We start from the raw sequence: 26932 nt of genomic DNA on the forward strand, positions 1-26932 counted from the left end.
CAACATCCCTCCCCCGAAACCAGTTTAGATATAACCTCGTAAGTACTATAGTGGCTGTATGTACAACACACTAGAGAGTGACTATGTCTGCTTGAAGGAATCAAGAATGTTTTTACAGAGGAGGCTAAGAGGGAGAAAGTTCAAGGAAAGACATTTCTGGCAGAATAAACAGCATAAAAAAGCACAGATGTGGCAAATTTGGCCTTCCTTCCAAGTTCTGGATCTGGGGAGTTCTCAAAGCCACAGGCTACCAAGGGTGAGTGACTTAAACAGTATAGTCTCATTAATGTGAATGCCAGTATATAGTGGTGGAGAATGAAAATTCAAATTAATTTTTTGAGATAAAATTGAGTACTTCCAAGAAAATTTGGAGCTTTTCCGTAAGGCTGCTTCAGGTTTTGTCCCCAGCTATTCCTAGAGTTTGTGCTTATTCTTCTCTGCCATCTGTAGAAAGATTTGAGACTTGTGTGCGATGAGGTGTTCAATTTGGTGTCACTGGAAAATGAGGTGTATGGAAGGAGAGATTGGGATGGGCCAGAGAAGAGAGCAAGAAGAAGGCTGGTCAGAGAGGGTGTGACCACAGTGGGAAGGGTCTTGATGCCCCATTTAGATAGAGTTTTCCAATGTACAAAGTACTTTCACAGAATTATTGCATTTGACCTTCACCGTGACTCCATCAATGACTTTGAAATGGGGATAGCGTGAGCCCATCTGTGGCATTTGTTCTTTAATATTTGAATTTAAAGCACTCTGACTACATTAAGAAGAATAGACTTGACGGGAAGAAGAGAGAGAGAGACTATAACTGCTGAGTGCTGCAATGTGCCAAGCATTTGAACGTTCATTATCTTACCTAGGTTTGGCTGCAGGAGACAGAAAAGTCAAAGTAAGATTAGTTTAAACAGGTGGATTATTTTTAATCATTCATAAGAGATGTTCAGAGGTAGTCATTACAGGGCTGGTATAGGGGCCTCATTATCTCAGAATTTAGGCTCCTTCAACTCTCTGTTCAATGGTTCCCCAGGAGCCAAGTAGTTTGTTGAGTTCCAGCCATGATATCTTCGTTCCAAGACATAAGAAAGGTTAAAGAAGGGCCATGAAACTCCTAATTATATCTCATTGGCCAAAATTCAGTCATGAGGCCACAGCTAGCTGCAAAGGAAGCTGGGAAATGTAGTCTTCTAACTAGGCAGCAATACACCCAGATGAAAAGGAAGAGAATGGATCCCAGGGTCAAGAACTAGGAGTTTGCCACAGAATTATTATCTAGGTGAGGAAGAAGTTCAGAGAAGGTAAATGATTTGTCCCAAGTCACAAAACTAGAAAACCGTAGAGCCCAGGTTCAGTCTTGCTTCTTCCTGAAACTGAATCTGATGCTACTTCTATTACAGTGCTCCACCTGGCCGTGTGGGGTATGGGGGTGGGGTGGGAAGCGGCAGGGAGGGAATGATGAACTTACAGCTGAAAAAATGAGAGTACACTGAACAGCATAATACAGATCAGAATTGATGGCAAAATAATCTTATACCATATATTTGATAGTAGTAATAAATTACCATTTCTTGAACCTTAACCACATACAAACCTTTATTCCACCTTAGCTCACGAATTCTCCCAACTTGGGAGACAGTTATCATCAGTTCTTATTTACAGATGAGGAGACTCAGACTCAGAGGGTTAAATAACACGCCCAAGTGTGTCTCTCTCTTAGTGTTCTATTTTTATGCCACAGGCTCTCTCAATATCTCCTTAGAAAACAATGAATTTTGATTTATAGGTTTTTATTTATCTGCAGTTTTTCTGAACTATTACCATCGTTAAGTCAGAGCCGAAAGGAAACTTAGTCCTCGCTATTCAATTTCCTTTTCACTACTAGTAGTGAGGGCACTGAAGCATAGGAATGCAACAGTAGCAGCAATGACAATGACAATAATGCTGGTCTCAGTGTACTGAGTGCCTCAGGGCAGGTGAGGTTTCAGCCTTGTCTCCCAAGGCCAGGCCCACCTCCACTCATCTTCTTCCACAACCCTTGTCAGGGAAGAAGAGATGCTAATTTGGGCCGGCCCGGTGGTGCAGCGGTTAAGTTTGCAAGTTCCGCTTTGGCAGCCTGGGGTTCACTGGTTCAGACCACGGGTGTGGACATACACACTGCTTATCAAGCCATGCTGTTGCAGGCGTTCCACATATAAAATAGAGGAAGATGGGTATGGATGTTAGCTCAGGGCCAATCTTCCTCAGCAAAAAGAGGAGGACTGGAAGCTAATGTTAGCTCAGGGCTAATCTTCCTCAAAAAAAAAAAAAAATCTGAATAACAAGAATCTGAAACATTGAATGGGCCACTAGTTGTCAACAGACAGGGTGACTGTGTTAAAAAGCCCCTGCCATCTCCTCCTACCTCTGTGTGGTGAGCAGACAGGGCCAGCACGTCAAGGTGGGCCCAATCATCTCTCGGCCTCTTTCTCTTCCTCGCCCATCCCCCCTCCTCCTCCTTTGGCTGCTTCTTCCTCTCTTTCTCTCTTTTTCCAAACCTGGTGAACTTTTTCCCCCTCTTTTCTTTGACCTCCTTACCCTGTGAATTCACCGGAGGGTAGATGATTCTAAGATTGAAATTCAGGAGGAGAGTGTGAAGGCTCTGCCCAGTCCTCAAGCTGAAACCGTGTGCTCCCCTACAGCTTTTCCAGAACTCAGGACAAGGCTGTGCAAGCTGCTAACACCCAAATGGGACCTTGATTTCCACTCTACTTTTGTTCCTCCTGTGTTTAGCTCCCTCAAAAGGAAGGAGATTACAGGGCAGGATTCGGGCATGCCTGGGTTCCTCGCTCTCCTACATTCAATTCATCCTTCACCCAAAGAAGGATTTTCCGTGTGCCAGGCACTGTGCTCAGACATTACGAGCAGGACCTCACACAGTCTGCACAACCGTCAGCTAAGGCTGCTCTTCTTACTGATGAGGACCCAGGAGTCACAGAGCAGGACTTGCCCAGTGCACAGCAGTGCCACCAGGATCAAATTCCATTTCTGTGTGGCTCCAACCCTGCTCCTCCTGATGGCTTCTGTTGGTCCCTTCCAATGTGCAGAAGGAGCCACATGTGCCAACCTAACCTTGACTGGGAGCTCTGGCAATCCTAAATTAAGTGGTGGATCCTGGTTTTTCTAAGGCTGTTCCAGTGGTCACCATCCTAGTCTTTGACTAATGCTTTGCATCTGTGAGCTGATGCCAAGCCAAGCCGGCTGTGAACTGTTTCCTTTTATGAACGGGCTCTATGACTCTAGTCCTGAGGAGGCCGTGGTACATTAGTTTTGCCATATCTGCTTAATAGACGTACCGCATCCCAAAATGGTCTCAGCAAACACCCGGAAGTGTTCTGACAGGGTGTGGAGTGCAACAGCGCTAGCCATCCTATGCTTCATCGGGCTGTTCTGCCTTCATCTGGTCAAGTTTTTCTTAGCAATTTCTGGAGATCTTTTTCCTCCCCACATCGCAATCACTGATTCAAGTAAGAGAGACATTGGGAGCATGATGGAAAAGCCTGTAGCAGAGCGGCTGAAGACACAGTCCTGCTCCAGGCTCTTCTCCATACTAGCTGTGCGCCTCTCTGATGCTTAACTTCTCTGCACACCAGTGCCTTCAGCTGCTCAGTAGGGATGGCAAAATACTGCTGAGCTCCAGTGAGTTAATAATGTGCAGGAGTGTGTTGTGAAATAACCAAACAAATGTCATCTTTTGGGTAACATTTTCAACACTAGAGTGTGAGCTTTTTGAGAAAAGAGACCATGTCTTATTCACTTTAGTGTACCTGTAACCAAAGAGAATAACACCTACCCTACTGGCTTCTTACAAGAATTAAATGAAATACTCTATGTAAAGTACCCAGCAGGGAGCCTACATAAATAGGTGGTAAATTAATATGAAATCTTTCCCACCCACCCTCTCTGTTTTATGTCCCCAAATCTTAGTACACATAAAACATTAATAAATACTGAGACAGGCAGTATAAGATACAGGACAATAATAGCATAGTCACTAATACTTGTATTGTGCAGACTCTGTACCAGGCTTCTAAGTGCTTTATGTACACGCACCCACTTAATCCTCATAACTACCCTTTGAGGAGGGTCCTGTAATTACCCTTGTTTTACTGATGAGGAAGGCATCACGGCTAACACTTAGCAAAACTAAGGTTTGAACACAGACTGGCTGGCTCCAGAGTTAAGAGCCTAGACCACAGACGTGTGTTCAATTGAAAATGGCCACAAATTCTCTATAGCTCCACCCATTGAAAGGCAGAGTCTGTTTTCCCTCCGGTGGAGCCTGGGCTGACCTTGTGACTTGGTTTGGTCAATAGAATGCAGGGAAGTTTGAGTTCTGAGCCTAGACCTCAGTAAGCCATGCAGCTTCTGCTCACCCTCTCCTGAGAGGCAGCCGCCAACGGAACAAGTCTGCATTAGCCTCCTTAAGGACGATGTGGAGGGAGGGCCAGCTGTCCAGCCATCCCAGCTCAGGCCCACGTCTGTCAGTGAGGCTGTTCTGGACCGTCCTGCCCTAGCCACACCAGCCGAGACCAGCATAACCTCCCAGCCAAACCACAGAATCATGAGAAATAAAAAATGGCTGTTGTTTTAAACCACGAGGTTTGGAGTGGTTTGCTTTATAGCAAGAGATCAGAGCAGGAAGCTGACCTGCTTCGAACTGTGTGTCCTGGGGCAGGCTGCTTAGGTTCCCTGAGCCTCAGCTTCCTTATCTATAGACGAGAAAATCATTGCCACTCCACAAGATCCTGCATGTTGGGCGCCTGCCATATGGTAAGTAGGTGCTCAGAAAATGTTAAACTCCTTCCCCGTGAAGAATGTAGTGTGCAGACAAGCCTGAGAGAAATGCAAAAAGGCCAGAAGATCAACTTATAGATCAGGATTACAAAAGTTTAAGAACATGATGGGTCACAAATGCTTGGAACAGGTAAGGGGGTACATTGAAGTTCTGCTAAGAGGGCATGTACATGCTGGTCGATGGCTGGATTGGAGGACCTTTAAGGTTCATTCTACTCTTGAGATTCAAGGAGTCTCTGGCTCCAAAAATCATTGTATGAGCCAGGACCAAAGCTTCTCCTATTGTCTTTTCCTCTCTGTCTTTCTAACCACACTTCTCTGGATGTCCCCTGGCAATGCCGGGTTGGGGCTGAAATCTTGCAGGCTTTGTTGGGTAAGCCTCTTTCTAACTATAACTTAGACCCAGCAGAGAGCAGGAGCTCAAAAACGTCAGCTGAATTGAGCATCAAGCGCAGGGCATCCAATTGCTTTCACCAACGACGTTACCAGGAGTGGAAAAAATAATTAAAATAATAAAGGCAGAGGGAGATAGAATTGGAAAAGTTTCCTTTTTCTCATTGATATAACACACAGAAATGTGCCCACAGGATGGTTAGTGTGTGGTGTTTTATTTATTTGTCGGTTTTTCTGGGTGGCTTGCTTGGTTTTTTGTTTGTTTTGTTTTTAAAGATTTGATTTTACTGTGGGAAGCCTTTTATAATGACTGGTATTGCTGTGTCTGTCTATGGCCTATGGGGGTCTCATTGGAATCCCCTAATCTCTCTAAATAATTTCACTAAAAACCCTGCAAATGACCTAACTCAGACACTCTGACCTGCATTTGGTGAATGCTTTTGTTTGTCCCTTGATTAAAGACATTTAAAAACATAACCCCAACTGAAATGGCATATTTCAGCAAGTGATAAAGCTACTTGCACGGTAAGTCTCATATCAGAATTTTGGGATGGGGCGGGGGTGCGGGCTGTGACTTTTAATAAGGAAATCTGAAAATATAAAATATAAACCTTCACAGAATCTGAGTTGAAATATTCCCCTATACTTCTCTGCTGTCTTTAAGGAAGAAAAATAAAATTCCCAAACCTATATTTTTTTCCCCTGTATTCTCTGGCTTCAAGCTCTGGCCCGTGACCAGTCCACCTCGCCCTTCTCCGCTCTTCCCTGGTGTTAGTCTTCATCTCCCAGCTTTGCGAGCCCCAGCACTGCTGATGAATAAACATCATTCTGCCTGTGGCGCCCCAGCCACTTTGGAGACAAAGTTCAGCTTCAAAGTTTTCAAAACTGCTCGGTCCGGTTTTTTCACGACTTTAGTGAGACCGCGTTGTGGGGGTGAGGGGCGAGACAATGGCGCATCTCTTACATCGTCAAGCACAAGGAGCTCTGCCTCCAGCTGTACAAACAGCACAGGAAATGGATTTTTTTCTTCGTGTTACTTTTCCTGTATTAAAATTATGCAAACCCGGCAAATACCACAATTGCTTTCTTAAGTCTCTGAAATGTCTAGCCATTCATTTCCCACGTAAGGAGCCTGCGGTGCGTTTGATGCTGAGGATTGTTAATCCCAAACGTGGAGAACTAATAAAATAATCAAAAAAGGGCCACAGAAGTGTTGATAAATTTCAATTATCTCTCGCTCTCTCTCCCAGGATTGGACCAGGCGGGCGGGATGGGGCTGCCTTCAAGTAGTACTTGAGTCGGGCTGCATTTTCTCCTCCCGGGGCCCTAGTCGCCAACGTCTCTCCTTTTGTGGCGAAATCGCCTTAGCAGGGCTGGTGTTTGGAGGTGCTCGGGGCTGAGCAGACAAAGCAGCCCGCTTCACAAAGGCGAGGAAGCCAAAGGAAGCAAAATGGAATCTCTAGCACCCTGCTCCTGAGTAAACACACAAAACTAATGGGTCTGCCGTTTCTCCTCCCATCCAATTACTGGGCTCCAGTGGAGAGAATATGGCAACATCAGCTCACACAAATTCTAACACTCTTAATCCCTTCCATACATATAAACCTCACATCCACCCGCATGACTTCATTACCCAAACCACCCAGGCAGGCAGTGTGAAGGAATGGGCCCACCAGCTGCAGAAAACTGCCTTCTTCAAGTTTTAATCAGCTAATGAGGGATATGCAAATGAAAAGCTTATGGGATTATGGCTTGTCCGACAGCAGTCAGTCCTGGTGATAGAGGACTAATACAGGTGTTAGAAAACGGGTTATTAGGCCCGGCCTAATTTAGGCCTATTCACGCTGTGCTTGCCCTCTTGGCCTAACCATTTGTCCTCAGACTGGGGGCCCAGCAGGAGCCATCTTTAGGCCTGTGGTAGGTCTGACATGAACCCTTCGCTAGAGATATGAAGTTAATAAATCCAGCCGTCGGGTGTGCAGGCATGCACAGCAACAGCAGAGTGGCCTCTGGCAGAGGCTCTTCTCCCGCAGGGGAAGGGCCTGAGAAGCTGCTGTGCAGCAGTGCGAGGGGGCTTTAGTCAACGTGCTTCGCCACTCTCTTCTGCCTTTCCAGGCTCCGTCAGGCCAGCACCATCTAGGAGTCGCTCCTAGCCCATCTTTTTTGTTTTTTCTTGTGGCCCGAGGCAATAACTGGGGTTTCCTCCTACAGAGGATGAGCCCTATCCGGCCTGTCTGGGGGACGTGCAGCTGAGGAGAGGTGTCAGAGGCTGACCGGCTTCAACTGGGCAGTTTCCTTAGTGAGGTCACTGCCAGACAGGGCCCGCTTCCCAGCTCTGTCTGCCCAAAGCCTGATGCGGGGCCACGCTCCTTCTCCGCAATTCTGAAATCCCCAGAGCTCAGAAAACCAAAGGGTTCTTTTTCATAATTCATTTGGCACCAAAGCCTGGTGTGAACTCATGTGAGGCTTCTTATAAGCTTTATGTCCCACGGAGCGGCTGCTGAGGACACTGCTGAGGGTTTTATGTAATATGTGCTATATGTTCCATATTATCATTCTCAAATTTTTTATAAAAATCTGAATCCTGAAACATATGTGCCCCAAGGGTTTCAGAAAAGGAGTCATGGAACTGAATAATCGGTTAACCCAGAGGCAATCAAGCATCAGGAGAATATCTCACCAAAAAATTAGTTTATGAACCTCTGCCAAAAGGAGGAAGCATTTCCCAGTGACTAGAATACTGGTAAACTATACAAGTTAATCCCTTTATAGTCATCAAGATACCAAAAAAGCAAAATAGAACCAGAACTTAAAAGGTAAGCATAGAGTATGTTCGAACAGACAAACGATAACCATAGCTAATATTCATAAAATATTTTATGTGCTAGGCTTTGCAAACACCATGTCATCTGTCACACACAAAACCTTTGAAGCAGGTGCTATTATGATTCCCATTTTACAAATGGAGAGACTGAGACTCAGCGATGGCATCCCGAAGTCTTGCAATATCCTGAGAGAGAGTCCGTCCAGGCTCAGGCAGAACGTGGCCACTTCTAAACGGCTCACCATCGAACTCCCTGCTCTTGGTCCGGAATCCTTTCCTCTGTGCCTTGGATGACGCAGCAGAAACCTGGCCCAAGTGTTACTGCAGCTTCTGTGCTAAAAGTCCTGTTGCCTCACTATTTCCTCCAGCAGTCAATCGATTGCTTTCCTTTTCTTTTCATTACTCTCACTTTCCTTAGAAGACGTCATTTCAATTTTACCACCTTGTGGAGCTTTCCTCTCCCTTCCTTTCTCATTATCATTGAGATTAGAACTCCAGGGGTAACTTATCCTCACGTCTCTAATAGCAACTAGTACAAGGCTTGAAACATGGAATTCATTCACAAAATATTTAATGAACATCTACTCTATGCCAGATGCCAGGAAGACAGGCAGCGTGGATGAAGAAAAAGATGAGGTTGAACAGTAACATTTATTGAGCATTTACTGTTCTCATTAATAGACATGTACTAATCTGTTTAATTCTCCCAAAACTCCCTGGAAGGAAGAGCTAATGTGCTCTCTACTCTGCTCGTAAAGTCCAGAGGCTAAATGAATTGCCCCAGGCCTACAGTTAGCATGTAGCAAAACTGAGATTAGAACTCAGGCAATTTAGCACCAAAGGACCAGTGTGGAACTATTTTGCCTTCTTGCCACTCCACAAGAAATAGTCTCTTGAGATGCTCTCAGACTGGTGGGGCAAAGTGACCTGGAGAATAATTACAGTTCACTACAACCAGCATTAGCAAGTTAAATAGTGAGGACACGATGAAGGAGAGATTGCCTGGGCCTGGACCGCCTGGGAAGATCGCCCGCAGGAGGCAGCGTCCACAAATTGACTTAGTCACTTACTCTTGTGTATTTAACAAATTTTCATTGCATATCTGTTTGTGGCAGGCAAAAGGCAAGATGCTGACTCACAAACAAGTGGGGACTAGACGGTGGTATGTTGGAGGGTATTTAACAACCAGCTCTCCAGAAAAGAAAAACCCCTGATTTGTAACGTCTGCTGATTTCTGTGGAGTAGACGTTCCTACCCTGGGTGATATCAAGCACCCAATGTGAGGTCAACCACCCAGCAGAAATTCCTGAGAAGTTAACAGTCAGCTCTTGGGAGCCAGTATGAGCTGGCTCCAGCACACTGGACACAGGCCTTGCCCTCACGCACTTACCATTGGGCACAGCTGTAGTCAAAGGGGGTGTGTGAGGTCAAAGCTGTTCCCTTTATCCTAAGGTGGGCTCCGCCTTTTCCACTATGCTGACGTTTGCACTGGTGATGCACAAGTCCTGGTGCAAAACTGGAGGCCTAGCACAAGTCAAGGGATGGCGCTGCTGCTACAACTTCGTGTTCGTCACCACCGCACACTTGCAGGCAAGCAAACTTGCAGGCTCTCTTAAGAATTTCCTTGAGGAAGCAGTAAAACTTACTAATTTTATTAACTCTTGACCCTTGAATGCACGTCTTTTTAGCATTCTGTGTGATGACATGGGACTGTTCAGGCTGTGAGCCAGACTAGCTGTGTTCTCATGAGACGTGATTTTTACTTAAAAGGGCAATTCATGGACGAACTAAACTTATTCGAACTTGGATATTTGACAGATATTTTCTTGCAAATGAAAGAGGTGGGCCTGTCATTTCAAGGAAAGCAACTGTCAGCATTTGTTGCTAATGATAAAATTTGAGATTTCAAGCAAAAATTAAAATTTCAGAAAACCGTATCGCCAACCTCTGTCACGAATTTGACACGTTCCAGTATAAAGACTACTTCAGTGAGATTAGCGGTGATCTTATTGAAAGTGATGCTCCAACATGGTGTAAGGAAATGTGTCAACATTAGGAAGATCTGCTTAACTTAGTGAACCAATATTTTCCACATGACCAATGCATGATGTTTCGAAATCAGGAGTGGATAAAAGATCCACTCAGAGCGCCAGACGGACCAATGGATTTTAATTTAACAGAGTATGAAAATTTCATTGAAATGGTTTTACATTCCACGTTAAAACTAACCTTTAAGAAATCACCCCTTGTCTAGTTTGGATATAATGTCAAAGAATAAAATCCACAGTTATCTGAAACGGTTATTAAAATATTCATTTTTGGGGGGCTGGCCCCGTGGCTGAGTGGTTAAGTTCGCGTGCTCCACTGCAGGCGGCCCAGTGTTTCGTTGGTTCGAATCCTGGGCGCGGACATGGCACTGCTCATCAAACCACGCTGAGGCAGCGTCCCACATGACACAACTAGAAGGACCCACAACGAAGAATATACAACTATGTACTGGGGAGCTTTGGGGAGAAAAAGGAAAAAAAAATAAAATCTTAAAAAAAAAAATATTCATTTTTGGGGTTGGCCTGGTGGTGCAGCGGTTAAATTCATGTGTTCCGCTTTGGCGGCCCGGGATTCGCTGGTTCGGATCCCAGGTGCAGACATGGCACTGCTTGGCAAAGCCATGCTGTAGTAGGCGTCCCACATATAAAGTAGAGGAAGATGGGCACGGATGTTAACTCAGGGCCAGTCTTCCTCAGGAAAAAGAAGAGGATTGGCAGCAGATGTTAGCTCAGGGCTAATCTTCCTCAAAAGAAAAACAGAATATTCATTTTTTTTCGAACTACATGTCTATAAGGCCGGATTTTCTTCATACACTTCAGCCAAAACAACATATCCAAACAGATTGACTGCAGAGGCTCAAAGGAGAATTCAGCAGTCTTCTCCTAAGCTAGACACTAAAGGGATTTGCAAAATTGTAAAACAAACCATTCTCCTTACCAAATATGTTTTGTTTTGGAAAATCATCATCTTTCATAAAAAAATGTTACTTATGTTGCTATTTTTAATGAGCAATAAATATTTTTTAAGCTTTTCAGTTTTACTTTTTAATATTGCAAATATCAGGAGATTTAACCCTCATAAGCAAAAACCTGTGGAGTTTTCAATAATTTTGAAGAGACCAAAAAGTTTGAGAAGCATTGGTCTAACAGAACGTTATTCGTTGTCTTGAAGAAAGAGTAGGAGTTTGCTTGGTGAAGACGATGGGAAGGGAAGGCCAAACAGAGTGTGTGCAGCCAAGAGGGCAGGTGCTTGGGTTACCATCAGAGGCTCAGCATGGCTGGACTTGGGCAAGGGGGACAGAAGGGGAGTGAGCGGGGGCAAGGGACAACTTGTGGAGCCACAGAGCAGGCAGGAGCCTTGTTGGCCTCGCTCAGAGTTTGTATTTATTTTGTGGGCATGCCAGAGCCCCGAAAGGCTTTAAGCAGGGTCAGGATCTGATCTGATCTGCAATGTGGAAAGATTACTGTGGGCTCTGGGGTCTGCACCGTATTTATCCAGGGACCGAAGGCTGATGAGTGAGAACCCAGCACCAGGATTTCTGCTCAGCTGGCCCTGTGCTTTAAAACTTTAGAATTTGACAGCCGGCTTGTTCCAGGCCTCACCATTCCATTTTGTCTTACGCCCCTCCCCCCTCATTTATGCTGGCTTCCTAGTCCTTATGATGTTGTGAACTTGAGAACACTGCCAAACGGGGAGAGGGGGAGGCCCTCCCCAGGGGAGCACCCTCTCAACTGGGCAAAACTGGAGACTTCCTGGTGCCTCTGTGAGGGTCCACTTTGGCCTAAGGGCCTTTGAAAGGCATGTGATCTTTGGCACAAAGAAAATAAGGTTTTGTGTAATGAGCAAAATAAGGCTTGAAAAATTTTAGATCTAATTTTTAGATTTCTCTGATTTTCTTTTATTGAAAATGGACTGTTACATGTTATGATTTGATTTTGTATAAAGTTCTCTTCTAGAAAATAGCAAATTTACAGGCCCATTATCGTAAGGGGTATCTCTTATCCTCCTGGGGGCAATCTTACAATAAGTTGGACTTTTAAAAATTGTGACTGTAATTTATTTTCCAAGGAATATTGTGACATAATAAAAAGCCTAAAAAGAAAAAGAGGGAGAAAAAAAGTCACCTCCAATCCCCTCTCCACACTGTTTTTATTATTTTTCCATGGTCTCTCTCACTGTTGGCCCACAAGCATACATAATTATTACACAGTTGTTACTGTAGCCTGGAAACAATTTTCTATTCTACCTTTACTTTTCATTAAAGCAAGGAGAAAAGTGGACATAGCTGAGTTCCAGCTGAGTGCTAGAGATTGCTAGATGCCATAAATACTTTATCTAAATAATTTTTTAAATTGCCTAATAAAGTGGATATTATTCAGAATTTTACATGGCGGTTAAGTGACATAATAAAAGGTTAGACTAATATTAATCTGTTATCAAGTTAACCCAGCTTATGAACGACAGAGGAAGGATTCAGACCGGGTCTCTCTGGCTATAAACCCCCTTCCTCTTTTCACCACGTGTTCCCCATGTGTTTCATTGTTTCCATTGCTATAACTTGTGTTGGCTTCAGTATAATCTAGTAGATCATAAACTGCCTGAAGGCAGGAACTGGGTCTTCCTTGTCTTGATCCCCTTTAGCGTTTAGCACAGTGTCCGCCCAGTCACAGGTATCCAACAAATATTTGTTGAATAAATACAACCCCAGCACCCACCCTTTCCCCAAACTCCTGAAGAGCTCAGGGCTCATGAGGACCTCCTCCTGGGTTTCCTCCCTCTTTCTCCTTGCTTACAAGGGATGACAGCATTTGATCAAGCTTCTATTCTATGCTGGGGCCTGGGCTAGCTACAGGGAAACAAAGACCAAAAGCCGCTGCAAGGAGGCAGGAGCACCCTGGGAAGGAAGTGCTCCGTGGAGGCCTGTGGACCTGGAGCAAGGGAATGGCTGGGAGGAGCAGCTAATCCCCCCAGGGCTGTGGGATCCTCTGGGACTTTCCAGGAGAGATGGCTTTGTCCAGTCTACAGATAGCACCTAAACCTCAGCTAGCCATCTTTTGAATACGTCCACTTGGTCACAAGAGGCCTGAGATGAGAAGGATTTCACGGAACTAAGGATTGGGGTCTCAGGCTCATCGTTGCTATTGTGGCATTTTGTTTTATCTTGCACAGAAGGTGCATGACTCATGTTTTTGTTTTCTGTATACCGTATCATTTAAACCCATTAAGGCATCTTGCTATCTGAAGGAATTCTATTTGTAATTCCTTCTATAAATTGAATAATTGCCACCACCACTACCCCTCCCCCCAGCGCCAATTTCCCTTTTATCCATACCCTTAATTTCCTAAATTTTGTAGTTTATAGAGTTTAGAGTTAGTTTCATGTACAGTAGCTTAGCTTTGGTTTTTAAATTTTTCTGCCCTGTCATTGCAAAATCAAGGTAAATTTTTACTTGATTGGTGCCAGTTTCATATGGATTTCCTAATGTGATCCTTTGCAATCTTCAGGATTTGGAAAGGTGATATGAGAGTTCTGGTCCTAGATAAAATTGACCAGGGGCCTTTTCAGAGTAGGTTGTACAAATGTCTAAAGAAATGCCTTTTCTCTCCCGTCAAAATGCCATTTCCAAGGTCTGTGACCTCCTTGCTATAGAATTCCATCTTTGGATAACAACGTAGCCAAAGCCAGTGCTTCAAGTATTTTGGAGGATAACGGAAAAAAATTTTCTGGCCCTGGAGTGTGTGGGGTAACGGGGTGGTGGCTGCTGTCCAATTATACTTCTTTCCTCAAACTCTAAAATTGTCTCCTTCTTCCTGCCCTTGCCCCAAGCCTAGATTTCACTGGAGAATTTGTTGCCCTAAAAGTAAAAAAAAGATATTCGAAGTATCTAGATGCCGGAGTACCAGGCAACCATATGTACTTCTTGGTGGTTCTGCGTGGTCTCAGTTGGAAGAGTAATCCTAAATGAAAGTTATCAAGCAAGGAGTCTTACAATAGATGTTGGTTCTCAGGAACAAAAGAAGCTTCAGTGTTTTATTTCTGTAATGGTCTTCCTGAAATAGGGGGGAAATTTTCAACCTTTTTGGTTCCCTTGGAGAAGAGAGGACTCAACTGAATTTCTTGAATTCTTCCACACAAAAGTCTTTTTTTGTTCCCTAAATACTTTTGCTGTTGGAAATAAAGAACTCAGCAGACTAAGTCCTTTAGCAAATGTTCTAAACACCTCATTTGGGCCAACACCTTGTCCTGGGATTGGTCTGTTAACCTTTCACCCTTTACCCAGCCTGCCATGGGACAGTGATCCTCTTAGAACCCTCCCCTGGCAAGGCCACAACACCGGATGCTTAAGTCTATTTGACCTGGGGATTTGGGGAGGCAGCTTTTCCACACCGCATTGTTCACCATCGCCATTTGTTTTCTATAGTTCCTCCCAATTAGCCAGCCAGGGCTTTGAAAACACATGTGACCTCTCTCGATGCCTTATAGACCATCCCTCTGTTCTGAGCGGGAGAAGCAAGAGCAGACTCGTGACACTTTACATGATGTCATCATGCTTCCATATTCAGACATTGTCCACAAAGAAATAGGTGTCCCACATGTTACAACATATGTGAATAATAAAAACGGATATTTGTGACACCCTTTAGAATTTACAAACCATTTTCTATGTCTAAGTTCCTTAGTTCCTTATACAAACGTGTGGAGCAGGTGGCAATTATAAATGCTCATTTTACAGAGGAGCAAACCGAAGCTGAAGGAAGTAAAGGACATTTTCAAAGTTAATTAGAACTGATCCGTTGCCTATTTCCATTTGTTTTTTTCATCTGAATAATAAGCTTTTTAAATTTAAATTATTGGCTTTTTCACTTGATTAGTTAATTTTTATTAATAAACAACAACTAACCAAAGAAAGTAAGACTCACCATGAGTCTACTGTTCTCACAGTATGGGATTGGCAAGAGCATAGAGAAATAAAAGAAAAATAAAGCGTTGGAGCCAAATAGAAAATCTAAGAAAAGACCAAGTACATTTGAGAACTTAAAAAATATGAGATGTGGCATTCTATTTCAGTAAAAATAGATGGTTCATTTTATAAATGGTATTGGTTATCCTCCTAGAAGAAACAGATTCCTTAACTTACATCTTATGTAAAAATTACAGATGGATTGCATTTTTAAATATTTTAAAATAAAGTTGAAAATTTAGAAAAATATTTGTAGAAAACTGTTACATGGGAGACCTTCCTAATGAGAGGAAGCCCAAAAGCCATGAAGGAAAAGAGATGTCTGTTAATATGGCAAGATACACCATGACAAAATCAAAAACCAAGTGATAGCCTGGAAAAAAGTATGAAATATATGGCAAATAAAGACTTAAGATTTCTACTACACTAAATGCTTCTACAAATTTTAAAAGGCAAACTTTAGAATTGGGCAAATAATTTAAATTTTTTAAATTTTAAAAAAGTAAATTGGGAAATTCACACAAGAGAAAACCCAGAAGTCCTAAAACACAAGAAAAAAGGCTTAGCCTCGGTAGTCAGGGAGATGACAAAAATAGTAACAATGATGTGCCATTTTGACCCATCAAATTGGCAAAACATAAAAAGAGCAATACCGTTGTGAATTGGAGAAGATGCTAGAAAACTGGCATTCTCATAAATTAATAGGATGTGGGAATTTGTCAATTACTACAACCTTTTTGGAAAGTAATCTGGCAATATATATTAAAATGTACTTCGTTTTAATGTATTAAACTTCCATTTGGCCTAGCAATCCTACTTTAGAAAAAGGCATTCCACAGAAATAAAAATATCAATAATAAGGTTCTAAATTTAAGGGTGCTTATTACAGCGATGCTTACAGTAGTAAAAACAAAGACAAAATAAAACTGGAAGTATTCATTGGCAGTGGTGTATGGTAAATGGTAAAATCAATGAGTGTACTCTAGAATATTTTTCAGCCTCTAAACAAACTAAGCTATATCTTTATCTCTTAACCCATGGAACATGATGTATGTATTAAATGAAAAAAAATAGATGAATCTAGTACAATACCTTTTTACTTCTGTAAACTTTACAAATGTGTGTGTGCGTGTGTTGTGAACTTACCTAAGCCGTGTTAGACATGTACCGCTCGGAGGGTCACACTGATAGATAATATTAACCTCTGAAGTTTTAGGTCGGCGAAGTTAGCTGCTCGCCTACAATCTCACTGCTGGGTTATAATAAAAGCAAGTCTCTGACAATGCTGCTGCATGTCTGAACATTTATTAGCAAACAAGCACAAACCGGTCACATCACCAGTTCTGGAAGCTCAGGTAAGTCCAGCTCTGTCCTTTAGTTGCATTACTCACTGTCTTCCTGACAAGTTCCCTTGAGCCAGATGAGACAGAACTGCAGAGGCAAGATTCTACTTCCTTTATGGTCTATATCAGGCCATCAGAAATCCCCCAAAACAAGCTGGACCAGTACCCTTTAGGATCAAGCCTCAGCCACCCTCCCTAAGGGAGCAGGCTAGAGAACTGCTAGAGTCTTAAATCCTGTCCATGTGAAGAAGCGCAGCGTCTTTAGAAGAGTTTAGATAAACTGGACCTGATTGAATAGCACGAGTTTCCCCAGTGAGAGCCCACTTTTAACGTCTATCAGACTAACAAGCCACTTATTTCACCTATGAAAAACCCATTTCTGCCATTCATTCTACAAATCAGCAAAGTGTCCTCATGTCTATCAAAGATGAAGATTGCTTACGCGGTTATGGCAGCCACGTCTGGATCAGGGCTGCTCACTGGTCTTGGCTTGTGACTTAAACAAGTAACACACACGTAATATCACGCTGTCTGGGTCCGAGCAGTATAATACAAATTACCTACATCGTAACAGTAAAATAGGGAGGAAGAGGAAGATTCTACACGAAAGCAATTCATATTGGTTGGGTAGAAGTGGAGTGAGAATGGAGATGAAGAGAATATTAACTTGTCCTTTATGGACCTTTATACTATTTCACATGACACAACACATTCCTATTATCTTTGTGCTTTAAAAATCTTAGACACACATTTTAAAAGAGGCACTAACTTCACAAAATCAGAAGGAGGACTGCCTTTGCCCCTGCTCTTCTTCCTAGCCGGAACATCTCCCTGCTTTCAAACTGCCAGTGATCTCCTCTTCCTCCAGTTCCCAGTGCAGACCCTACGTCCTTTGGGAAGCCTCCTCTAACTGCTCCAGAGTCACGTGCTTGTTCTTCACGCTCCTAGCACCCTAAGCACTTCCTAGCAGAACACTCATACCAGTTCCTACTGTCTATTTTTCCTGTTCGATTATACATTTTATCAGAGCAGGAACTTGGTCTTATTCAATGCTGTATTTCCTAACACCACGCCTAGCAATAGTAGGCGCTTGACAAATATGGGCTGAATTCATGAGTGAATGCATGGATGGATGATGGACGGATGGATGGATAGATGAGTGAATGTTGAGATACAGCATTTAAGGTTTTTGTGGGACTTTTGCCTTCACAATGCTTATGAAATAGGCCCATTAAGATTTCAAACGTTCCTGCTCCACCAGTTTCTTAACGCTGTTTCATGAGAGAATGTATGGGGTACCAGGATAACTTTCCGCACAATCATCTGCAATCCATAAGGTGGGAATACAAATCTATTCCTATAATCTAAGTTGTCAGATATCATGGAGGAGTGGAAATTATACTACCCCCAACCTATGAGTCCTGGACACACCATTCATTAAATGTGGAATTTTGGAAGAGACATTTAACCACTCACTCTGAGTTTCAATTTCATCATCTTGTAAAATGGAATAAAAATCGCCACTTTCAAAGATTTATAGGGGGGCCAGCCCCATGGCCGAGTGGTTAAGTTTGCGCACTCTGCTTTGGTGGCCCAAGGGTTTGCTGGCTTGGATCCTGGGCATGGACATGGCACCGCTCATCAGGCCATGCCGAGGTGGCGTCCCATATAGCACAACCAGAAGGACTCACAACTAGAATATAAAACTACGTACTAAGGGGCTTTGTGAGAAGAAGAAGAAAAAAAAAATGAAGATTGGCAACACATGTTAGCTCAGGTACCAATCTTTAAAAAAAAAGATTTCTAGGAGAGATCAAATGAAATAATATACGTAAAATACTCTGTTAACTATAAAGTGTGAGAGACATATTTTCAATTATAATGAAGGTAGGATGAAGTCTCACATTTCCTTTTGGAGCATCAAGTTTTATTTAGGTGCATTTAATCATTGGGGCATCTCAGAAGGGAAGAATTATAGAATAATAAAATATTAGAGTCTGAAGGGATCACAAAATCTAGTCCACCCTCCCCATTTTGTAGCTAGGAAAACTGAGGTCCAGAGAAATTTTGTGGCTTTACTCAGGCCACAGGGCAAGTCGATTCAACTGAGATCACCATATCCAAAGGATCGTCTTAGCATCTTTTTCCAACTCACTTTTTTGTGCCGCAAAAAGAAAGTCACTTCAGGCAGAATTTGCCTTGCTTTGACAGAAAGACATCCCCTTAATCCCAAGCACAACACAAAGACCTCTTTGAGGATTTTACTCATGTGCTGAGCACTGCATTCAATTATTGCAATGACGAGTGCAAATTTCCCTGAATAAAGTCAATCATCTGTTGGCCAATTTATAACCAATCTTACTGCACAGTCTTCATGAGCTTGTGCAAGTCTTGTGCAACCCCAGTGAAATAAATATTAACAACAACGAAGAAAACCCACAGAAACTGTAAAGTCTGACACAATGGAAAGAAAGACTGTGAACCACACGCCCTGCCTTCCCAGTGATTTTGTGTTTGAGGGGATTGTTTTGGGAAAAGAGCTTGGGGTTTTGTTTTTCGTATGGTGACAATAATGATCCCTCGCCTTTCCGAAGGCCTTCAGAGTTTTCAAAGCGAGATCACGCACATTCTCACTTTGATCCTCACAATAGCCCTGTGACGGAGGCATGCAATTTTCTAAGAAAATCCACTCATGTTTTTCAACGGATCTTCTCTTTTGTTTCAGGCATATTGCAACTCAAGGAGCTACAAGTCTCAAGTGTGAAGAGTCGGAATAATTCAGAAAGACGAACATAATGGTTGAGTTTTTCTAAAGGAGCTGTGTGTGTGTGTGTGTGTGTGTGTATTTAAGTGCATGATAAAAAAATAATAACAGAAAATGTGGGAGTGGAATGGTGGAGAATAAGAATTCCAGGAGCCTATAGAACAGAATGCCCACAGCAATTGGATTTACTGTTTCAAATTTTCTATTTATATGCTTCTCTTAAGATAAGGCTGAAGACTTTTTGTCTCCAATTTGGGGGAATTTTTAAGTTTGTCATGGCAGTGGCAGTTGTGGTTGGATCACCTTTTTAGTAGCCAACATCACCAGCTAGGTGACAGCAAAATATGGGACAATATAGTAGGTGGGGTGATCACGGACTCTGGAGTCTGACTACTTGAGTTCAAATCCCAGATCCAACACGTACTAGTAGTGTATAATGTTGGGGGAGTCACTAGACCTCTCTGCCTAGTTTCCTCTTCTGAAAAAGCAGTTATAATAGCCCCTACTTCATAGGCTTATTGTGAAAATTGAATGAGTTAGTATGTATGAAGTGTTCAGAACAGTGTTTGATGGAAAGTACCGTGTGTGTTTGCTATCATCATCACCATTATCGTTTCTGAATCTATGTTCCAGCCTCTCTTTTCACTAGGTATTAGAGTGCTAGGTACGTGTCTTATGATGCACAAGGCTTCATAGTTTGGGATCAATATTTGGGGAACCTTTTGACACAATAAGTTGGAGTGAAAGTATTTTGCAACTCATTTTGGAATTATTTCACACAAGGATTAAGAGTCCCAGCTCAAGTCGGACTATGTGCACAGAATCACTCCTCTACTACTTGCCAGCTGTGTGATCGTGGGCAAGTTATTTCATCTTCCTGGATGTTGGTCTAATAATGGCACCTGCCTCGTTGGGTTGTTCTGAGGCTCAAATGGGGTCATGTATGCAGAGTGCTTACCAAAAGGGCTGCCACAGAGTTGTGGAATTACCATTAGGCAGCATAGGAGGACAGGAGGAAGAAAAGTACACTTGCACTTAGAAACTGAACTTCTATTTTTTAAAAGAAGGAATAAAAGAATAGCTAAAATGTAATGGGGAGTTACGATTTGTGCCGAGTCTTATACTAAGCTCCATATGTTCATTATATCATTTAATTACATCGTTATAATAATGTTATATATCATATACATAGTAATATATTATTGATACATATCATCTCTGGGATATTTTTCTCATCTTTCATTCTTTTTTTTGAGGAAGATTAGCCCTGAGCTAACATCTGCTGCCAATCCTCCTCTTTTTTGCTGAGGAAGACTGGCCCTGAGCTAACATCCGTACTCATCTTCCTCCACTTTATATGTGGGACGCCTAGCACAGCATGGCTTGCCAAGTGGTGCCATGTCCACACCCGGGATCTGAACCAGTGAACCCCGGGCCACCAAAGTGGAACGTGCGAACTTAACCGCTGCGTCACCAGGCCAGCCCCTCATCTTTCATTCTATGACACAAATTTGAGATCACTTTTTTCCTCTGTCTTTTTCTCTAGCCAATCTCTGTCAGCAGGCCTGGACTTATGACATTTTAGTAAGAATGCTAGAAAAGTGAGAAGTGTGTCAGTTTCTTCAACAGTTCTCATCAAGACATCAAAGGCTCCATCCCACCATCCTCTGAGAGGAAGGACATTATGCATTGTCCTTCCAAAATCAGCCATGTGTTTACTTGACATCCTTCCCTCCTTCACTGGTTGAGTGGAAAAAATACACACGGGGAATGAAAATATAGAAGGGTTTTTCATTTTAGGTGGTAATATATCTTGGACTGAATTCTTGAGAAGTTTCTGAGTTACAATCTCTAGTCCCCTTTGAGAGCCAAAACTGACTTAAGTAGATACACTGCCAGCCTGGAAAGTAATTTGCTTGTTTGAAAGCACTGATCTTCTTTTTGCTCCAAAGCACACCCTGGGTTGTATATAGGCCTGTTATGGGTGATATGTGTATTTAATTTAATAATTAGATATGAAAAATTTGACATAGGCTTCATGCTTCATTTTCACAAGCAAAGTAATTTAGATAATGCAGGCACTGTTTGGTTGAAAATTTCTAGGTCAGCACTGTCATGATAGAAATGTTTCCTTTCTGTAGTGTCCTGTATGGCTGCCACTAGCCACGTGTGGCTATTGAGCACTTGAAATGTGGCTAGTGCAAACGAGGTATTGGATTTTAATTTTGTTTATTTTAAACTTAAATTTGAATGGCACCATGGCTGCTTCTTGGAAGGTCTGACCACTGAGAGGAGCTGAGAGCAGTGAAAGGGTCTAGAAGAAGTCAAACGCTCGAGCTGTAGCAATAGCAGACAGCGACGTGGTGCCCGGATCCTGGCTTCTAAATACCATTCTCTACTAAAAGGAGCCGGAGCTCCTCTGAGAAGTGACTGACTCAAGGGCTGGGGCGAGGAGAGTGTAAGATGAGCCTGGAACGTCTGGTTGAATCAGAAACCAAGGATGTGTTCCAAGAATAATGGAGACGTGTTAAAAAGACACGGCAGAGTTCTGGTTTCGGTCAAGATGGAATAATCATGCTACACCCTATTGCTCCTGCTGACTACAACCAAAAACCCTGGACAGAATGTGTGAGGCAACTTTCAGAGGACTCGGGGAGGGGACGGGAGCAGGGGACTGGGTAGTTGAGGGACAACCCCTCGGTGAACCTCTTGGGTTGCTTCTCTTTTTCTCTCCTAGACATCGTGTCTCGGGCCCTAGGGCAGCCTGGAACCTACAACTACAAGTGGGTACAGACAGAAAAGGCCTTGAGATGCGCCCACACTTTCCAGCCAGAGGACTTGGCAGGGAGAATCCTGTGAGACAGAGGTCTTTTACCTTTCCCGGGCCCCCTCCAGAGGAGAGCCAGCGAGGAATAGCAGACTTCCTCCCCCATCGGTGGCAGCAGCAGTGGTGGAGGTGGCCCCTGTAGGTGAAGCTCTTGGCATTCTCCCCACCGCATACCAGGTGAGCTCCAGCAGTGAAGAGGCATCTCCCCCACCAACATAGGCGTGGTGGAGGTGCCCACTGCAGGGTGAGCCCTCCTAAGTTTCCAACATCCACCAGGTGAGCACCATCAACAAAGGGCCTCACTGAGGTCCTCCTGTGGCCGACAACACAAGATGGTTATATCTACCTGAGTTGGGAAAGCGGACTCCTTTCTCAACCATATAGATAATACAAACAAAAGAATGAGACAGAACACAGTATAGAAAATAATAATGAGATCTGGGTATAACCATGGAACAGGGAAGCCTGACCCTGCCCGTTCCTCCCAAACACCCACCGCTGTGGACTCCCTATCTGGCTCTGTGTAGACAGCCATCCACTGGGATGCAGCCCAGAGGCAAGAGAGGGTCAACGGTTTCCCACCTCAGGCCATTACTTTGCTTAGCAGAGGCCAAGGTGGCACCTAGTGATCAGAGTGGGAAATAGAGTGGCAAGACTGTTGCTAAGAGACAGAAACCACAGGAGTGGTGTGTACGTTCAAGGATCATGAACAATTTCCAGCTTTGGACATTAGTCCACCGTCACTAACAGCATGCTAAGACACTAGCAGCCTGCTGCGGTTTTAAGGGTTGTTGTTGCCAGAGAGGTGCCAAGCTTGCAAAATAATGGCTTGAAATTCATCAGCTTCTTTCGCAATCCCTGGATGCCAGAACTCAAACCCAACAGGAGAAACTGCTAAAGCTGTATAGCCTCCAGAGTAGGAATTTTCCTAGAATATACCTCCTGGAGTGGCCACGAAGGCAAAGGACAGTAGGGTTTCTGTCATTTGCAACCTAAAAAGCCTTTACTAATACAAAGAGAACTTTGGTTCTCTCTTTTCCTGGCTAGGCTGTCTCATGATGCCTTGTATATATACTCCTCCCACATCTTCCCAGCCCCAAGGTCCCCTCCAAGGGTCATCCTTCCAGGTTCATCCCAGTCCTGAGAGTAGAAATGAAAGCAGAGTCGGAGAGACCATGTTCCCTTTGGTCCCAGCTGACATCTTGATGTTCCAAGCCCGGCCTGGCACCTTTCTGTCATTCTAAGAAACACCCCAGCTTTGATAAACGTCATCACTATTGATTGCAACTTCTTTATTATCTGTTAAAATGAGAATCTGAACTACACGAGTATTCAAGTTTTTTCCAGATTCCTCTGAGGCATGGGGCTCAGGCATCTCCTTAACTAAAGGGCACCCTATTTATGGAGTCCTGGCATATGACTGGGTCCCTCTAATTCCCTGGCACAGTGCCATGCTTGTAGTAGGTTTCTTAGTGACTACTCCGGTGGTTACTAATCTGGGGCAAAGCCAACACAGCCAACACTTTCTCCATATGGGTTCATTTTGCCTTACTCTTCTTGCCTTGGGCTGTTGTAGTCTTTTGATGAAGGTCTTAAATTAACAAGCTCGTTTTGCATCTAGAACTAAGACAACCCTTCCTGTTCTCCTCATTCCAAATGAGGACAATTTCACCCCTATCACTCTAAGATCCCTCGCCCCCAAAAGCTCAGATACCAATTAGCCTCCACCGGAGATTAATAAACAATACAATAATGACAGATAAAAAGACTAATTCTTTGGCCGAGAGAATCACTTTAATTGATTTAATCCTGGCTGAATGATCAGCTGTGCTCAGGCGTGCTCACCAGCAGGGCCCATTTATCCCAGTCTGTCCCTTCCTCGAAAGCCAGGGTGCGCGGGGAGCTGGCACTTAAGCAACAATGAGAACCAGATTGTACTGTCAGGCTTCATTAAAGGTCATCATTAGTATTCCAATTCGAAGACGGCGGCTCTAGCTCAACCTTTTACCAATTCTTCCCCAGTGCATTGTGAAGTTTGGTTCAGCTGTGAAACGTAAAAACTCTCCCTGGGCTCCCAGTGTCCAGGATGGGTATCATTTGGTGCCTGTCGCTCTGCAGCTTAAAGGGCAAATCCCGAGGGAAGTGACGGTCCCGGGACTCGATTTTGAAAATCAAGTCATGTGCAACTGCCTGGGATCTGGACATTTCAAGGAATGGAACTTTCCAGGACTCAGCCATAGCAATCAGAAACAAGATGGCTTTGTCATCTTCCCCAGGACCCTATTCCAACTGTTCTCTTGCAAAAGAGCAGAAAAAGATTTTTTAGTGGAACCAGAACTGGTGACCAATGGGAATCACCATCCCAGTGGGAAATTGCTCTGGGCCAAAGGCTCAGCAGAGGGGCAGGAAGCCACTGGGTTGGCCGTTAAAGCCCGCAGCCCTCAGAGCACCATCTCTGGGCTCCGGGAAGACGATTTCCAGCCTGCCCACTTTACACGGGATATGCAATTGTGATTTTCTTTCCCTGCAAGCTGCCAATTTTTAACTACTTTCCCTCTGCTGAAGCAATTTTCACGTTTAGGTGATTGTGTGCACAAGAGTAAAATTATGCATGCTTTTTACCCTTTTTCCTAGTAAGCAGAGTGACAGCTTAGTCTCTGCCTGTTGGCGGAATTAGGTCATCTCTACCATTGCTGCTCTGTCACCCTTCTTTTCCGACTTATTCCTCTCAGGGTTTTTCAGCCACTTATATGGTAGTTATTCATTTGACTCTTTCAAGATGCTTGTCTCACACCTCATTTGGCGCCGGGCCATGATCTTCCTTTTTAGAACTAGTGTCTCTTTTGCGCTGGATTCGAATCTCCAAATGAATGTGCCCCTGGGAGCGATCTCTATTCTTTCCTTCCCTCCACCCCTCCTTTCTTTCCTTCCCTCCTTCCTTCTCTCTCTCTCCACTCTCCCTCTCTGTCTCCCTCCTCCCCTCCTTTCTTCGTCCACTTGGTTCTTATTCAGGTTGGTAAACAATGTCTCAGAGAGATAAAGTGAAAATTGGGAAATAAGTGGAAAAGTCTGTGCACCAGCCACACTTGTCAATAGACACCTCATGCCCAGAGTGGTATGTTACTTATGATGAGGTCTCACCGGGGACATATTAACAAAATCAGGGAGAAAACTAATTTTTAAATAACTGTGCTTGTCCATGAGCCAGATTAAGCCAGAATCTACTTTGGTGCAGTTGTTTCTGTTTCTGCTTGAGTGTTTTCTGAAGATGTATATTCTGAATGATCCAGGGTTAACCACAAGGATGAAGTCTTAACGCAACATTCACGGATCCGTCTGGTGACTCCACTCAGTCCTTGCCAGCTCAGCCCATGTCAGTGTCTCCTCGTGGCTTTCTCTGGCTCCTTCCTCCCCAGTTAGAAGCAACAGCAGCCCCGTCCGTGCCCTGGGGCTCTGCAAGTCCCTCTTGGCTGGTAGGCATTTTAACACGTCGTTCCAGCTGCTTGTTTACTTGTCTGTGAGTTCCCTACAGGTAAGGGTGGGTTGTTGTTTGTCTTTTAATCCTTGGATGCCTAGCACACGCCTGGCACAGAAAGAACATTCGGTAAAGGTTGACTCACAGAAATTATCATCACCGCATGACCCTTGGCCCTCAGTCCACTGGGTCGTAAGTTCCACGAGGACACAGAGGGGTCCCTCTTGTTCACTGGTGTACCCTCAGCACCTACCAGGGCCTGGGGATACAGTAAATGACCAAATAATCAAAAACTCGTTTTGGAGTGCCTTCCTCATCCCGCAGGCTCCATCCTCCTGGAACCTGAAGCAGGGATCGTATTTTAAGTCCCTCATCCCTGATCTGTAGCAGTACCGATAATAATGGAAATCCCCGATATTTGCGTGACACTCTACAGTTCACAGCCTGGCCTATAACCCATCCCGGTGGATCTATGGTACCATTGCCTCTCAGAAGGACGGAGTGCACAAAAAGGATGATGATCTCTTGGAGCTGCTGCTTTGCTAGACCGATCAATCAGTTGACAAGTACCTGCCACCTGAGAGATAGCAGGTGCATGAATATTTACTGAATGAACAAATTAATGAAGTATTTACTGAGCATGGACTGACTACACAGCTCTGTGTTAGGGGCCTTGGGAAACGTGTTTTTAAAAAGTATAAGATATAGATCTTTGCAAAATAGGCTGAGGCAGCCCTCAGCAACCCTGGTTGTGTCCTGCCCTTCTGCCCAATGGGGCCCTACTGCTTCCATCCACCTGGACATCTGTGCTCTCTGTGGTTACAAGTCCTACTAGTCAAGTGGAGAACAGGTCCAATAAGTCATTTACACTTTAGTGTAAATTAGTGCCAAAGCTCCCACCATAGGTTGAATTCTGCTCCTCAAGTGCCAAGGATAGGGTCGAGCGCTTAGTAGGCAGTCTATAAATTTGCAGAATTTGATCGAAATAGGAGTGGAGGAAGAGGACCCAAAGGAGGGTATTATCGATGGAAGGATTTGCCATATATAAGGCGGCAGGGCCTGCTTGGCTCCACCTAAATTCTAAACAGCTACCCTTCCTTCACCTAACCCTTACAAGACCCCGAGAATTCTGCAGAACCATAAGAGATAAATGCCCTTTGGTAAAACAGTCGGGTTTGAGAGTGGTTGATTATGCTGCTTCATTGCAGTAATAGATGACGAACGCAGTGTTGCACAGGTGTCTCAAGGACCTGTCTGGTGGGTAGGGAGGGTGTGGATGAAGTGGGGGAAGCTGAACAGGTGGCACAGGTCTGAGCCCCATTCAACCAGAGCAGTGGTATTTTTACCTACTTTACATATCAGGCTTTTTTTTTTTTTTAAAGATTGGCACCTGAGCTAACATCTGTTGCCAATCTTCTTTTTTTCCCCTTCTTCTCCCCAAAGCCCCCCAGTACCTAGTTGTATATTCT

General features: G+C 43.8%; 1 long non-coding RNA gene across 2 annotated transcripts in view; it reads right to left on the minus strand.

Annotated features, from left to right (window-relative positions):
- Positions 1-26932, minus strand: part of LOC123279091 (uncharacterized) — a 100505-nt gene that overhangs the window by 54047 nt on the left and 19526 nt on the right. The gene's annotated exons all lie outside the window — the stretch shown is intronic.

This window comes from Equus asinus, chromosome 20 (genome assembly GCF_041296235.1).
Source record: "Equus asinus isolate D_3611 breed Donkey chromosome 20, EquAss-T2T_v2, whole genome shotgun sequence".
Lineage (NCBI taxonomy): Eukaryota > Metazoa > Chordata > Mammalia > Perissodactyla > Equidae > Equus > Equus asinus.